The sequence below is a fragment of the Thalassophryne amazonica genome, chromosome 1 (assembly GCF_902500255.1).
Source record: "Thalassophryne amazonica chromosome 1, fThaAma1.1, whole genome shotgun sequence".
In the NCBI taxonomy this organism is placed as follows: Eukaryota; Metazoa; Chordata; class Actinopteri; order Batrachoidiformes; family Batrachoididae; genus Thalassophryne; species Thalassophryne amazonica.
The window spans coordinates 170,152,051-170,169,852 of record NC_047103.1 but is presented as its reverse complement, the minus strand read 5'-3'; the positions used below and the strand labels follow the sequence as shown (position 1 = coordinate 170,169,852).

General features: G+C 40.8%; 1 protein-coding gene across 1 annotated transcript in view; it reads left to right on the top strand.

The window, feature by feature from the left end:
- Window positions 1–12,927: 12,927 nt before the first annotated feature.
- The window catches only part of bzw1a (basic leucine zipper and W2 domains 1a), a 19,202-nt gene continuing 14,327 nt past the window's right edge, over window positions 12,928–17,802 (top strand). Inside the window, exon 1 of the mRNA XM_034179087.1 lies at window positions 12,928–13,038. The gene's annotated coding sequence lies outside the window, so the exon portion shown is untranslated. The remainder of the gene's footprint in view (window positions 13,039–17,802) is intronic.

Below are 17,802 nucleotides of genomic sequence, written 5' to 3'. Positions count from 1 at the left end.
CTTGGTGGGTTGAGCTAGTGGTTCTAAAAGGGGATAGATTAGTTGTCATGCTTAGTTATCATGTTAAGAGGTAATGTGTGTCCTAGAATCCAATAGACGCTGACCTTTTTTAACCTTTTAGAGACCAAACCTTCAACACAGTTCTGTTTGTTAGTCCAGTACCCCATAGCTCCAGAACAGTCAGTCATAGTCCAAACTATACCTTTTGGGAATCTTCATCATTTCAGACATTATTGTGATGTACTTTTCAATTTAATTGCAACATTTTAAGTTTTGATCCCTGTGATATCCTTCATTGAGTCCTACCTGGCTACAGCTGCCACCCTGAGACAGTGATCATCTGTTTTTCCAGCCTCTGTAGATGGATGCCCAAAACACCATATCAAAGGTTTTGCCACTTTGGGTGGTAGTGACCAACCTATCTGGCCCATGGACTAATTCAGGAATATTTTCTCTGAGTGTGGATGCTTCTGGAGGTCCATATGGATTAGGGGTCTCTGCCAACCTTCTAATCATATCTACCACACTGAGGTATTGATGGTTCTCCTGACAACAGAATATTTCAATATATTTAGCCGACACTTAATTACAAATAACTTGCAGTCGCACTGATTCTGAGCTCTTTCATGCCAGGCGCTGACCTTGATGGTGGGAGAAATTTGAGGTTTGGTATCTTCCTCAGGAATGCGGCGACACAACCTGGAACAACTGATAATCAAACCCCCAGGGCCAGAGTGGATGCCTCAGACCGGCCCACTTTAGATCACAACCTTGTATTATTATTATTAGAGTCATGTAATTATAACCTTACGTGTTAAATCTACAACAGCACACTGTTCTGTAAAGCCTTGTAATTCAGTGCATTTTTCTAAAATGTTTCCAATTCAGTGCAAGTAAGGGTTTCTTCACAATGTAGGTTTATTTCAACATGAGGGCACATCTCCAACATTCACAACTTATGTTCTCATACACTCAACAAAAATATAAACGCAACACTTTTGGTTTTGCTCCCATTTTGTATGAGATGACTGTCCACAATAAAAGGCCACTCTGAAAGGTGCAGTTTTGTTTTATTGGGGGGGGGATACCAGTCAGTATCTGGTGTGACCACCATTTGCCTCATGCAGTGCAACACATCTCCTTCGCATAGAGTTGATCAGGTTGTCAATTGTGGCCTGTGGAATGTTGGTCCACTCCTCTTCAATGGCTGTGCGAAGTTGCTGGATATTGGCAGGAACTGCTACACGCTGTCGTATACGCCGGTCCAGAGCATCCCAAACATGCTATTGTAATTCATTATTATCAGGTTGTTCTAAAAGTTCCCTGAAAAGCCTTCAGTTAATTCAAAATGCTGCAGCTAGAGTACTAACGGGGACTAGAAGGAGAGAGCATATCTCACCCATATTGGCCTCTCTTCATTGGCTTCCTGTTAATTCTAGAATAGAATTTAAAATTCTTCTTCTTACTTATAAGGTTTTGAATAATCAGGTCCCATCTTATCTTAGGGACCTCATAGTACCATATCACCCCAATAGAGCGCTTCGCTCTCAGACTGCAGGCTTACTTGTAGTTCCTAGGGTTTGTAAGAGTAGAATGGGAGGCAGAGCCTTCAGCTTTCAGGCTCCTCTCCTGTGGAACCAGCTCCCAATTCAGATCAGGGAGACAGACACCCTCTCTACTTTTAAGATTAGGCTTAAAACTTTCCTTTTTGCTAAAGCTTATAGTTAGGGCTGGATCAGGTGACCCTGAACCATCCTTTAGTTATGCTGCTATAGACTTAGACTGCTGGGGGGTTCCCATGATGCACTGAGTGTTTCTTTCTCTTTTTGCTCTGTATGCACCACTCTGCATTTAATCATTAGTGATTGATCTCTGCTCCCCTCCACAGCATGTCTTTTTCCTGGTTCTCTCCCTCAGCCCCAACCAGTCCCAGCAGAAGACTGCCCCTCCCTGAGCCTGGTTCTGCTGGAGGTTTCTTCCTGTTAAAAGGGAGTTTTTCCTTCCCACTGTCGCCAAGTGCTTGCTCACACGGGGTCGTTTTGAGCATTGGGGTTTTTACGTAATTATTGTATGGCCTTGCCTTACAACATAAAGCGCCTTGGGGCAACTGTTTGTTGTGATTTGGCGCTATATAAATAAAATTGATTGAATTGATTGATTGATGCTCAATGGGTGACATGTCCGGTGAGTATGCCGGCCATGCAAGAACTGAGACATTTTCAGCTTCCAAGAATTGTGTACAGATCCTTGCAACATGGGGCCGTGCATTATCCTGCTGCAACATGAGGTGATGTTCTTGGATGTATGGCACAACAATGGGCCTCAGGATCTCGTCACAGTATCTCTGTGCATTCAAAATGCCATCAATAAAATGCACCTGTGTTCTTCGTCCATAACTGATGCCTGCCCATACCATAACCCCACCGCCACCATGGGCCACTCGATCCACAACACTGACATCAGAAAACCGCTCACCCACACGACGCCACACACGCTGTCTGCCATCTGCCCTGAACAGTGTGAACCGGGATTCATCCGTGAAGAGAACACCTCTCCAACGTGCCCAACGCCAGCGAATGTGAGCATTTGCCCACTCAGTCAGTTACGACGACGAACTGGAGTCAGGTCGAGACCCCGATGAGGACGATGAGCATGCAGATGAGCTTCCCTGAGACAGTTTCTGACAGTTTGTGCAGAAATTCTTTGGTTATACAAACCGATTGTTTCAGCAGCTGTCCATTTGTCTGGTCTCAGACGATCTTGGAGGTGAACATGCTGGATGTGGAGGTCCTGGGCTGGTGTGGTTACACGTGGTCTGTGGTTGTGAGGCTGGTTGGATGTACTGCCAAATTCTCTGAAATGCCTTTAGAGACGGCTTATGGTAGAGAAATTAACATTCAATACACGAGCAACAGCTCTGGTTGACATTCCTGCTGTCAGCATGCCAACTGCACGCTCCCTCAAATCTTGCGACATCTGTGGCATTGTGCTGTGTGATAAAACTGCACCTTTCAGAGTGGCCTTTTATTGTGGACAGTCTAAGGCACACCTGTGCACTAATCATGGTGTCTAATCAGCATCTTGATATGGCACACCTGTGAGGTGGGATGGATTATCTCAGCAAAGGAGAAGTGCTCACTATCACAGATTTAGACTGGTTTGTGAACAATATTTGAGGGAAATGGTGATATTGTGTATGTGGAGAAAGTTTTAGATCTTTGAGTTCATCTCATACAAAATGGGAGCAAAACCAAAAGTGTTGCGTTTATATTTTTGTTGAGTGTATTTGTGAAACTGGTTGAATATAGGTTGAATAGGATTTGCAAATCATTGTATTCTGTTTTTATTTACATTTTACACAATATCCCAACTTCATTGGAATTGGGGTTGTAACATAAATTCCTAGTGATGCCATTATCTTTTTTCTCTCCATTAGAGTAGCTTCAAAGAAACAAATAAAACAGGGAGATGATGGTCTCGTAGTTAAAGCGTTGGGCTTGAGACCAGAGGATCATCTGTTCAAATTCCAGCCTGACCAGAAAATCACTAAGGACCCTTGGGTAAAGTTCTTAATCCCCTAGTTGCTCCTGGTGTGTAGTTGACACCTTGTATGGCAGCAGCCTCACATCAGGATGAATGTGAAGCATTGATGTGTAAAGTGCTTTGAGCATCTGATGCAGATGGAAAAGCGCTATATAAATGCAATCTATTTATTTAATTGAACTTTATTGATCCCTTGAAAGACTCCCTCGGGGAAATTGAAGTCCCACTGAGATCACTACAGTCACCTTGTGACCAGAACTTGTACTCTGTTCTGAGTCCTGCTGGCTTGCCTACATTGTCGAACTAATAGTTCCCTGGGAGGACACCATTGAGGAAACTCATGAGCGGAAGATGCTGAGATACTCTGAATTAGCAGCCGAGACTGAAGATGGAGGCTGGAGGATAAAAATGTGCCCATGCAGTAGAGGTGGGGTGCAGGGGCTTTGTGGCCAGCACCACATCAAAGTTCCTCAGGGAGACTGGAGTCAGGGAGCAGTCTTGTAGAGAGGCCATTAAAGAGCTGGCCGATACTGCTGAGAGGACAAGCCATTGGCTGTGGCTAAAGAGAAACACCACCATCTGGGCTGCTAAGGCTAACAACTAACCACGGGACACACACCCAGGCTTGATCACCCTGTGGTGGGCCTGCCTCAGCAGAGGGTGTCTTGTGATAATTGGCTGAAATACCCAATGATGCTGAGGTACACAACTGACTGTGTCCCGCTGATAAAGCCTTATATAGCATCCCTGAAGTAAGTAGGTGTCAAAAGTGGTGAAAAAAGGGGGATATAGAACAGGTAGTCCTTTCAACTGATCACCAATATTGTATAGCACAGGGTAAGAAGCACACAGAGTATAAAAAGTAGAAGTAAAAAACAATTTGCAAAATGTAAATACAACCCCAATTCCAATGAAGTTGGGATGTTGTGTAGAATGTAAATAAAACAGAATACAATGATTTGAAAATCCTCTTCAACCTATATTCAATTGAATACACCACAAAGACAAGATATTTAATGTTCAAACTCAAACTTTTAGAAACCAAGATATTTAATGGTCAAACTTGGATGGCATGTGTTGCTCCAAAACCTGGATGTACCTTTCAGCATTGATGGTGCCATCAAAGATGTGTAAGTTGCCCATGCCATGGGCACTAACACACCCCCATACCATCACAGATGCTGGCTTTTGAACTTTGCGCTGGTAACAGTCACGATACGAAGCAAGGTGGGGGTGTGCTTTTAGTTAATAAATCTAGGTTTAGCTTATTAGCTGTTGGGGGTCACAAATATAACTAGTTTGAGCATCTGATTCTCCGCTCTGCCCACAATGCTACGTGTTGCCAAGGGCAGCAGAATAAAAATCAGCCGTATTACTTATTATACTTGTATATAGGGCTCCTGGCCCATATTCTGAATTCTTAGATTAATTTGGTGTGTTCATCTCTAACTTGTCAACTTGTGCAGATAATCATTGACGACTTTAACATTCATATAAATAAGCCTTCTGAGTTCTGATTCTCTCTGCAAATCATTTATGGAAATTGTGGATGCATTAGGATTTCGGCAATGCATTCAGGACTCAACGCACATTAGTGGAAATACCCTGGACTTGGTTGTCGTATGTGGTATTGCTGTCACGAATATTGACATCATGCCTCTTACATCAGTGGTCTCTGATCACTCACTTATTAAGTTTACAGTTTCACTGCCGTGTTTAGTGCAACAACAACCTTATATATCACTATGGCAATGCATCAACTCCTCAACTATGACTGAACTCGAAGCTAGACTGCCTGATATCTTAGCTTCACGTTTGGCAAATGCCCAATCAGTAGACAGACTTGTGGACAGTTTAAACTCGGTGCTCAAAACTACACTCGACATGATTGCGCCACCTTTGTTAAAACCGCGCTCCCCCAAATCAGTCACCTTGGTTCAGTGATTACCTGTGTGACCTCAAGCATAAGGCTAGAGGTCTAGAACGGAAATGGCGCAGTTCAAAATGAGAAGTATTCTACCTTGCGTGGCATGATGCTATCTTAGACTATATAAGCATGCATTACTGGCTACAAATCAGACCTATTAATCTAATTTGATCAGCAAAAACAAGCATAACTCAAAGTTCTTGTTTGACACGGTGGCAACACTTATTCATGGACAACCACCTGTAGTTCGCTCTCCTTAGACATATCTAGGACCACTCATAGACATGTAAAGAACCATTAATTATTTAATATGTAACAGATGACAAAACCAAATTATAGCACTTTATTAAAATCCAGCACTTTATTTATTATTAATTAGCCTTTGGATAACTGATTAGGTGTTCACATTTTACTGATGTTCTGTTGGTGTATCTTGAAAGATGAGTTGGGTGAGTTGAATTGTGTGATGGTCTCTTCAACAATTTGCTGTGCAGAGCAGAATGGTTGTGACAGGCCACTAGTTATTATGATCTTGATGTTTCTTATGTTGCAGATCCAGTAAGCAGTGCTGTTGCGAGTCTTGTTTTTGGTGTAGGTATACCTGAGGCTGTTAATGAGTTGGGTGCCCTTGCGCTTGGTATACAGTAAAATCACCAGTGTAAAACTAACACTGACAGTGCTAAATTAACACTGCCAGTGTTAATTTAACACTGGTGATTTTACTGTGTAGATCCCTCCACTTTTTATATGTGAGACTTGCTTTAACACAGGTGTGATCTCTCAGAAGTATGAGTTGACATCTTCACACTTCCTTTGACACATTTGTTCAGTAAATAATTTTAATTTTATAGTTTTGGTGTCTATGAAAGGTCTTTTTTTTTGTTGTTTTTCTTTCTTTTTGTCATCCCATCTTCATCAGTCTCATCCCTAATTTGTGGATCAGGGTTCTGCTGCCTCTGTAATCTGTCTCTGAGTGGACTCTGCTCTCCCTTTCACACTTCCTCCAGTTTCCCGAGACTCTCCTACACCTGTATCACACTAATAATAATAATTTAAAAAATCTGTAAGACTTTAGCACATGTGACATGACAAAGCCATTTTGACTTAACCAATTAAGATATTTTCAGTGGGAAAATATGCAGGATTATTTCATATTACTTTCATCATGTTCCCTTTCAAGTGTGAGCTTGAAGATCTGGGAAAAGAGGCAGGAAACCGCCTGCTGCTAGAATCGCCCTAATGTGCGACTTTCAGTGAAAGAGGAAAAGATTTTTCATCGGATGAGTAGAAACTTAAAAGCAGTGGATCTTACATGTTTTTGGATAGCAAGTTATCTGCACAATAGGTATCAGTGTGTTTATGTTGGTGGGATAAATTCTTAATTTTTGAAGTGTACTTGTGCGGCGCCCCAGGGCCCAGTCCTTGGGCCTTTGTTGTTTATTTTGTATATTAATGACGTATGTTTGGTTTCAAAATTTGTGAGTTGCATTTTGTTTGCTGATGACATGACTGTGTTTTGTAGTGGGGATCATTTTGGAGAGGTTCTGGACATGATGGAGAGGGAACTACAGAACTTCAAAGAATGGTTTGATTCAAATACATTATTGCTTCATTTTGGTAAAACAAAGTGTATCATATTTGGAAATAAACCCAGGAATTTATCTAGGAATTTACTAGTGCACAATATTGAAACTGAACTTGTAAATGAAACTAAATTTCTTGGGGTTTTTACTGAAGAGAAATTGAGATGGAAAACGCATATAAATTATGTTAAATCAAAAATGTCAAAAGCCATTGCCATTTTGTATAAAGCACAATATTTCTTCCCCCTACTGTCATTAGTTGCGTTATATCATTCATTGAACCACCTACAAAACGAATACAAATTCAATATTCTTACTACAAAAAAAAGCCATAAGAATTATTAGTAATAAACCACATCGTGAGCCTACAAATCCATTGTTTGTCTGTTTAAACATTTTAAAATTTTGGGACCCGATTGACTATAGCTTAATAGAAATTATGTTTAAAGTAAAAAATAACCTTTTACCACAACATGTCCGGGACCTGTTCAAAATGAGGGACTCAGTCATAATTTGCGAGGAACATTATTATTTCAAAAACCCAAGATTCGAACTACAGTAAAAAGTCATTGTGTTTCTGTTGAAGGTGTTAATATTTGAAATTTGTGCCCGGATAACACAGAGTTGCTCTGTAACTTGGTTGGCTTCAAAAGGCTCTTCAAAAATCATTTAATTACTTGTTATAGCATGATGAATTAGGTTTATCGATTTTGTTGGTTTTTTGGGTTTGTGCATGGTCCACTGCTGTTTGTGTTTTGAAATCTTAGTTTAGTGATTACTTTCCTTCCCACTGTTGCCAAGTGCTTGCTCATAGGGGGTCGTTTTGACCGTTGGGGTTTTTACGTAATTATTGTATAGCCTTGCCTTACAATATAAAGCGCCTTGGGGCAACTGTTTGTTGTGATTTGGCGCTATATAAATAAAATTGATTGATTGATTGACTTTAAATTTGGTTTCAGTTATCATGAGTGTGTATGTATGTATGTATGTATGTATGTATGTGTAATATATATATATATATATATATATATATATATATCATTCATTTTTTTTCATGTTTACTTATTTAAAAATAAATCCGGAAAGTGACTTATCTTCGGACTTCTCAGGGCCTGTAAACTCTTTATTTTTATTGATTTATTTTTCTCTCCAGTCGTCTCTCTGAGGACTTTTATTTTTGAAAAGCAACGATTTCTATTTTCACTTCCGCTTGGGAGCGATCATGAATGACGGCAAACCCCGCCCTGTCTGTGTGAGGTTTCGCAATGCTGATGATGTTAGTTCAAATTTTTCAACAGTTTAAAAATTCTAACGAAGCGCCCGCTGCAGGAACGAAGCTGCGCGAAGGTTAAACGATGTCAACGACAGTCAACGAAAGTCCAGATTTCTTGTTTCGTCAGGGCTTCGTCACCCTTCGTTAAGTGCCGTGTGACTGGGCCATAAGGCGACAGTTTCTGGCAAGCGCAAAGTCTCTCCGATGCTCAACAACTGACTGGCACAAGTGTTTTCGTGAACCCTGACCTTACTCAGTCACAGAGGGACAAGGACAGAACAGCGCGCGATGAGTTGAAATGAAGGAAACAAAATGGAGAACAGAACCTCATCATACGGAACTTTAGGGTTGTTACCAACAACCGGGCTGTACGAAGAGAACAAGCAAACGTACAATCATAGGAAGCAGCCACACATCATGACCCTGTTGTGACATTACAATCAAGGGTTGCTGGGGCTTTAGCTGTAATTAGCTCCGACTGTGATAGCCTAACATCTAACACTGTTAGATGTATGGCTGCTAATTTTGAGAGTATTCTGAGTAAAATTGATGAGTTCAGATTCCGTGTGAGTGAGGAAAAGCCGGATATTATATTTGGAACCAAAACTTGGTTAAAATGTGATATACCTGATTGTCTTTTAAGCATACCTGGTTTTAAACTTTTACATAAAGATACAATTGAAGTCAGAGGTGGTGTTATACTAATGGTGAGAGACCATATAGATGTTGAATTATGCAATGTGTTGAATGACATGAATTTAAAAGACACCTTGTGGGTTTGGATGAAGAGTGATGGTTGCCATGACAATCTACTTGGTGTTGTTTGTAGAAAAGGAGATGCAAGTGATGAGTACAATATGAGTCTGTTAGAACAATTTGATATTGCAAGTAGAATTTGTAAAGGTAAGCTGCTGATAAATGGCGATTATAACCTGCCAAGTATAGACTGGGAGAATGGCCTTGTAAATGAAGGTGAAAACTCATTTGCACAGAAATTCTTTGATAAAATCTGTGATTTGTTTCTATGTCAGAATGTGCTAGAGCCTACTAGACAGAGAGGGATTGATTCCCCAAGTTGTTTAGACTTAGTCATTTCTTCCTCGCTGGTTGCAGTAGAGCATGTTAATGTTGGATGTCCTATTGGTAATGCTGATCACAGCGTATTAACCTGGGACTTTCATATTAAGGTCAATCATTCATGTACTCGTGAGTTATTTAGGTATGATTATAACCAAGCAGATTCCGAAAAACTCTGTAATTTATTGAAAAATGTTGATTGGTCTTGTGTACTTACAAATGACGTGAATGTTGCATGGGAGTATTTTCATAAGCAAATTAATATTGCTGTTAAGGAATACCTACCTTTTGTAAAAAAAATAACTAGTGGCGGCAAGATCAATCCACCAAGGTTAAATGTTTCTGTTAAAAAGGCTATCAGAAAGAAATATTTTTCCTTTAAAAGATATCAGGAAACGAAATCTTACGCTAGATATCAAGAGTATGTTAAGGCCTGAAATGCTACCAATAAAAAAACCAGGGCAGCAAAAAGAGTGTTTGAAAAAAATCTCTGCAAAAGGATCAAAAAGAACCCCAAGGCTTTTTATATGTATGTAAATAATAGGACTAAAAACAGGTTTACTATCGAAAAATTGAAAAATGAAAATGGCATGATTATTGATAATGATGAAGAAATTGCTGTTGAGTTAAATCGTTTTTACCAGTCGGTCTTTGTGAATGAAGAAGATAAAAGCCTGATCTGGTTTAATGATTTTATGAAATGTATTTATGTCGAAATGGTATGTGATCCCCAGTGTTGCCACAGTTACTTTGAAAAAGTAATCCAATTACTGATTACTGATTAATACTTGAAAAAGTCACTTAGTTACTTTACTGATTACTCAATTGGAAAAGTAACTAAGTTAGATTACTAGTTACTTTTTTTAGTTACTTTCCCCAGGTGCTGACAACAACCCTCTGCCACCTCAACATGACAATGATACTTGTTTTGCCAAAACTCACTTTATAGTCACCCTTTCTTGGCTTCAATGAAAATAAATACTTGTTTTATAAAAAGTAAAATAAAGACCTCTTTCTTGACCTCATATTTAACTGTTGACAGCACTGTAACAGTAAAACTTGCAATTTCTAACCTACATTGTTTATAAATGTAACTATTAAATTCATTCTAACATTTTTCTAACATTTAAATTCTCTCTAAACATTTTACTTGTCGAAATTATTATTATTATTTTAAGTAGTATTAGTAGTTGTAGTTAAAAAAAAAAAAAAGGCTTCAAAACTGGACCTTTAATCTAGGGGTGTTGTGGGGGGGGCACATCCCTGCCCCACGCCCCCATTCCCTCTGGATTCGCTCCTGCTTTGGCGTTTGAGCACAAAGAATGGATAACATTTATTTATGCAAAAAACATGACCAGATTTACAGGTAAGAAAGTTTTATTGCGTTTTCACATCATGTGGTCCTCAGAAAGAGAGTTTAGGTGCATTTGAGTAGAAAATAGTGTTAGTTGTTGACGCGTCGCGGAGGATCAGCTGTTTTTAGCAGCAGATACGGAGTGGCTCGGAGAAAAAAAAAAAAAAAAGCATAAAAATGTCTTTGTAAAGCTCAGTGCAGGTGTGTTGTAAGAGGTGAGGACGAGTCGTAGCTGTTGCAGAAAACCGCGGATGAAAAGCTCACAGCTCGCTTAAAGTGGGCAGTTCAGTCGAACCCCGACCTCCTGCCCACACACCAAGTTTAATGCTGCTATCGACCCACAATGCAAAAATAATAGTAACGCACAGTGACATGGAGAAGTAACTTTAATCTGATTACTGATTTGGAAAGATTAACGCGTTAGATTACTCGTTACTAAAAAAAGTGGTCAGATTAGAGTAACGCGTTACCGGCATCACTGGTGATCCCTTTAATTTTTATGGTCAAATTGTTGAACATCATGTTTTAGATGACATATTTTTCTCACCTGAAGACGTGAAAAAGTTGTTGCTTCAGATGAATACTAATAAGTCGATGGGTCCGGATGAAATACATCCTGGAGTTCTTAAAGAGTCAGCTGAGGCCATCTATTTACCCTTATTTTGCATTTTTAGACAATCTTTTGACCAATGTAGACTTCCTGGCACTTGGAAGAGGGCCAATGTGACCCCAATTTTCAAGAAAGGTGAAAAGACCATAACAGGTAATTACAGGCCTGTGAGTCTGACATCACAGGTTTGCAAATGAGTGAAAAAAATCATTCGAGATAAGCTTGTAATCTTTATAGAAAAAATGCTCTGAACGATCAGCATGGTTTTCGATGGGGCAGATCCTGTCTCACTAATTTACTTGTTACTCTTGAAGAATGGACGCAAATGTATGATGAGGGCTTACCCTTTGACGCCCTGTATCTCGATTTTCGAAAAGCATTTGACTCTGTGCCGAGTGCCAGACTCATTTATAAAATGTGAAAGTACGGTATAGAAGGAAGACTTTGTAATTGGATAGAAAATTAAGTGACAGGGAACAGAGAGTTTGTATGAATGGTGTGAAGTCCTCTTGGATGAAGGTCACCAGTGGTGTCCCCCAGGGATCGGTCATAGGGCCGATATTGTTTTTGCTTTTTATTAATGATTTGCCATGTGCAATAAAGTCAAATTGTAAAATTTTCGCCGATGACATGAAGGTGTATCACCCCATCCTTTCTTTAGCTGATGGGGAAGACCTCCAGTCAGACATAGTCTCATGGCTTGGTCTGAAGAATGGTTACTTGGGTTTAATGAAGGAAAATGTAAAGTTCTCCATATTGGTAGAAAATAATCCATGTTACGAATATTTTATGAATGAAAAACAATTAGAAGCGGTTTCAGAAGAAAGAGACCTAGGAGTGTTGATTTCTAAGGACTTATCCTTTTCCCGCCACATTGCTCTTTCGGCAGCTAAGGCCAATAGAATTCTTGGGATGATAAAAAGGGCCTTTTTGTTTATTGACAAAGAGTCCTTTCTTCTTTTATACAAAACGTTTGTTCGTCCTCACCTTGAATGTTGTGTGCAGGCATGGTCACCATATTTGCAGAAAGACAAAAATATTTTAGAGAAAGTACAGAGAGCTACTAAGTTGGTTCCAGAATTTAAAGATTTGTCTTATGAGGATAGGCTCTTGCAGCTTGGTCTCACAAGTCTTGAAGACAGACTAACTCGAGGTGATTTGATTGAAATATACAAAATTTTGCATGGCTTTGAGAATGTTGACCCCACTGTATTTTTTGAATTGAGAAGGTATACTGGCCTTAGAGGTCATGAATTGTGCTTGGAAGTTAATAGACCTAGATTAAATGTGAAGAAAGAATTCTTTAGTAACCGAGCAGTAAAGATCTGGAATAGTTTGCCACCTGAAGTGGTCTTATCCTCAAGTACAGATATTTTTAAAGCAAATTATGATCTGTATTATAGTATAATGAATGCCACTAGATTTTAATTAATAGCTGTTTTTATTGAATGTTATGATTTGTTATGATGTGTCATTATATGCAATCGTATATACAAATATTTTACACAATAAAATGAGTTATGAATTATTTTGTGAAGTCGCGTCCTGAGATTGCGCACGCGCAGTGGGCGGAGCTTACGGGAGGAGATCTTTTTGTTTGGGCCGCAGACAGTTCCGGTACTCAACTCGATTCCGCTGGTTCAAAACCGGTTTTTATCTGCATTAATTTCGGTAAGTAGTTTGTTTTCTCAGCCGTGTCCGTGCTGTGTTTCGTGGTGTTTGCGGTGAGGGTCGCTGTGTGTTGGTCTGAAGGCGGAAGGTGGCATTTGTTTATCGGCGAGTGTCGGCTCTGCTCGAGGCAGAATTCTTGGATTTGAAGCCGCTTTTAGCTCCGTTAGCATTAGCACGGCTGGAGTTTTAAAGTGATTTCGCTCCTATCTTAATTTCTGTCGTGTGACATTTCGACGGCAGGTCGTCTTCAGATTGGGACTCTTTAAATTCACGCCAGGTTTTAGTGAGTAAGTAGAAAAGATTTCCCGACAGGTAATCCTTACAGGCCCGGCTAGCTAAGCGGCGCATGGCGAGGCCCAGTGTGAGTTAATGCTAACCTGCTAATTAACAGGTAGTTTGGAAAATCCGTCATGTCTGTTTGTAAAGGCTTCAAACTTAAACTAAGCGTTTTGCACTCCATAGTGACGATCATTGGCTCTGATTAAAGCCAAAAAGTCACGATTCAACAAGAAAAGGTCACAAGTTCTCTGATCTTTTTGTTTTGTTTATTTTTAGAAAAAAGTCAGGAGGTTAAAACGGCGATCAACCGATTTGCAACCCTTACTGTATCAGAAATTCTGTCTACTCATCTGTTTAAAAAAAATCAGCCCGACGACATACACTCAACAAAAATATAAACGCAACACTTTTGTTTTTGCTCCCATGTTGTATGAGATGAACTCAAAGATCTAAAACTTTTTCCACATACACAATATCACCATTTCCCTCAAATATTGTTCACAAACCAGTCTAAATCTGTGATAGTGAGCACTTCTCCTTTGCTGAGATAATCCATCCCACCTCACAGGTGTGCCATATCAAGATGCTGATTAGACACCATGATTAGTGCACAGGTGTGCCTTAGACTGCCCACAATAAAAGGCCACTCTGAAAGGTGCAGTTTTATCACACAGCACAATGCCATAGATGTCACAAGATTTGAGGGAGCGTGCAATTGGCATGCTGACAGCAGGAATGTCAACCAGAGCTGTTGCTCGTGTATTGAATGTTCATTTCTCTACCATAAGCCGTCTCCAAAGGCGTTTCAGAGAATTTGGCAGTACATCCAACCAGCCTCACAACCGCAGACCACGTGTAACCACACCAGCCCAGGACCTCCACATCCAGCATGTTCACCTCCAAGATCGTCTGAGACCAGCCACTCGGACAGCTGCTGAAACAATCGGTTTGCATAACCAAAGAATTTCTGCACAAACTGCCAGAAACCGTCTCAGGGAAGCTCATCTGCATGCTCGTCGTCCTCATCGGGGTCTCGACCTGACTCCAGTTCATCGCCATAACCGACTTGAGTGGGTAAATGCTCACATTCACTGGCGTTTGGCACGTTGGAGAGGTGTTCTCTTCACAGATGATGCCAAGGAGATGTGTTGCACTGCATGAGGCAAATGGTGGTCACACCAGATACTGACTGGTATCCCCCCTCAATAAAACAAAACTGCACCTTTCAGTGGCCTTTTATTGTGGACAGTCTAAGGCACACCTGTGCACTAATCATGGTGTCTAATCAGCATCTTGATATGGCACACCTGTGAGGTGGGATGGATTATCTCAGCAAAGAAGTGCTCACTATCACAGATTTAGACTGGTTTGTGAACAATATTTGAGGGAAATGGTGATATTGTGTATGTGGAAAAAGTTTTAGATCTTTGAGTTCATCTCATACAAAATAGGAGCAAAACCAAAAGTGTTGCATTTATATTTTTGTTGAGTATATTTACGTCGTGCTCTTGTCACGATTTGTATCGGTTTTATGCCATTTGACACTTACTCACGACTTTTTGTGCTTCACTTTATTTAATCATATATTCGCATAAGTAAGGGAAATAACCACAGTAGTTAATCACCTAACATTGTTTATGTTTAGAGCCTGACAAATAAGGGGAGCGATCATATTTGACAAATTTATGATGGGGATATCTGCTGACCGTTTTATTTTTTTTACTTTGGGAGGTTCTGACTTATTTACCAAAAAATTGTACTGATTATTATTGATAATTATACCGGCTATGGGTTGCCACACCAAGAGCCCTCTGGTGGCCATTTCTGGCCGATGTAAACATCACCGACCTCAATACAGATGCATGTTGTTTCAAAGGGGTCAGACTTGTCAATAAAGTCAATTTAATGTAGAATGGTTCATTTCAGGTCAGCTTGGTCTATAAATCTTGTTCCAGGCAGTGAGAGCCATCAGCTGGCTGTTAGAGACAAAACAAAACCAGCTGATTTCAGTAGACAATTAATGCAGTCCGGGGTGGTTTTCATCGGGCGGCCAGTCGTGGAAGTAAGAATTCTCACCTTCGGATTGGCCACTTCGACAGAAGTGATATGGCTCTGCAGCAACCCATACAGGGCTTGCCTTGAAAGATCGAACATTGCATTCAGTGAGGTATCTTTCAAGTGGTACCCAACAATCCTCCCAAGAGAGATGGTTCCAAAGACATCTTGTCGTTTCCTTGGGTCTTTGGTTGGGGTCCGAGTCTAATGCTGCGTTTACACATAACGACGACAAGTCACAAATGCCACGAAGTACACATTCTTGGCCGCTGATCACAAATGTGGTCATTCAGGGCAGAGGCGTCAGGTGTCCTCAGGAACTGCTGCAACCTGTTACCACACGTTACAATTAATAACACGTGTTGCTGGAGAATTATCACGAACCATTACGCACGGTCAAGAATAGTGTTCCGCACTGTTGCGCACTCAACGCATTTTCTGTCACGTTGTGAACGAGGTGAATTGTCTCCACGCACACCCATATTCATCCAACCGAATCCAGATCGCTCCAGTTTTTCAGAAGAACTTTGTGACTGCATGCATAGTTGGGCTCTGTGCCATGGAGTGGCGCAGAGAGGAGGAGGAGGACAGAGCCAGATGTGTGGCTTCATGCGGCTCTCGTCTCGTGCATTTTCCCAAACATCAGGCGCATGCAGCAGGTGGAACACCTGCAGGAGCGCGCTGAAGAGCACTGAAATGAGACTTTTAGCCGACTTGCGGTGCAGCAGGGTTTAATTGTGCGCACGCTTCTTCCTCCCCCAGACTGGAGGAAGTGCAGAGATGTCTGACTGCACGTGAGTCTCCTCTCGTTCCTCTGGCTCAGACTCGTTCTCCCGCTCATCGGTTACAACAGCAGGTGGAACACCTGCAGGAGCATCCTGAGGCGCTTCAGCAGGAACTGTGGAACGACATTTGGAGCCGAGTTTAATTGTGCGCACGTGACAGAAAACTGATTCGTCGTGACGCCGCGTTACAAGTCATGTCAAAACTTGACAGTTTGTGTCACTTCGTAATAACGCGTGACAGTTTGGGCTCCAAGAACCATCACAGGAACCACTACGAATGTTGTCACGTTCTATTAAGGATCAATACTCATCAAGACAGATCAATACGCTCAGTTGCGACCTCCACGACATGAGACGAAATGAGGGTGGTGTGTGACATTTGTGGAAGATTTTTTTTGACAGGCAAAAACATGCTCCACGAATATCAAGAATATCACGCACCAACACGCCCCTTACCAAAAAATAGTACTGATAAGTATATAAAAAGTAAACTGGAAGTATACTTGAAACATACTTGCATGTACTACTTTTTGGTAAGGGCACTATTAAGAAACCTATTCAGATGCGTTAAGTCACATTAAGAATGTCAGGAATGTGTCACGAATGACAGAAAAATGACATTCGTAACGCATCTTGGTTATGTGTAAACGCACCATAACACCCATACAAGAAGCATCAGGATCCTAAAGACTTGGCCCTTCATTCTCCTAGAAAGGTATCAGCTTTGCCAAGCACCTCTGTCCTAGGGATGGGTATCGGGAACAGGTTCCTTTCGGGTATCGTTAAGAAATATTCGATCCACCGATATCAATAGCTTTTTTGCTTAACGGTTCCCTTATTGCTCCTTCAGAGTGGCCTTTAAATGGCAGTGTGCAAGAAATCATTGATAGTGTGTCTTAGGCATGTAGCGATGATCCTGGATCAAGACTAAGCCAGACACTCTAGAGTCCTTACTAAGCATCTCAAGCACTGCAATCAGGGGACATTTCTTGATTCCACAAAGATCACAGCATTGGCTGTTCCATAAACCTCAGTGTTACAGTTGCATCACATCCAGCAAAGTCTATTTCAAATGGTCATGTGCTTCTCAAATGAGTAAACGGTAGGGATGTCACAGATCACAAAATCCACTGTTTGGATCGGATCACAAAGAGGTGGAGGTCTTTTAAAAGAACATGAAAAACAATAAAAGCAAGAAGGAAGGAGGACTTTTAGTCATTGTACATGCATGCAGTGAAATTTCTCTTCTCTAACCATCATAATTACAGTTAGACACAGTCCAAACACTAGGAGCAGTGGGCAACCACAGTCTGGTGATGGGGGACAAACTCCAGATGTAGAAACTCTGCTGTGGTCAGGCGCAGAGAAAGGAACAGTCCCTAAATTTGCATGTTTTTGACTGTTGGAGAAAACTGGAGTACCTGGAGGAAACCCACACACAAAGACCCAGGTGGGAAGTGAGCCCATGACCTTGCTAACCACTAATCCACAATGCTGGCTTTTTTTTTTGTTGTTGTTAAATAAAAAGGTGGAGTCCAGTGTTTAAATATTGGAAAATGGAATGAACATTACAAGTGAATAAAAATAGAGAAAACAAAGCAGACCTGAACTTATAACTTTGTCCACAAAAACAAGTGTGTGCATT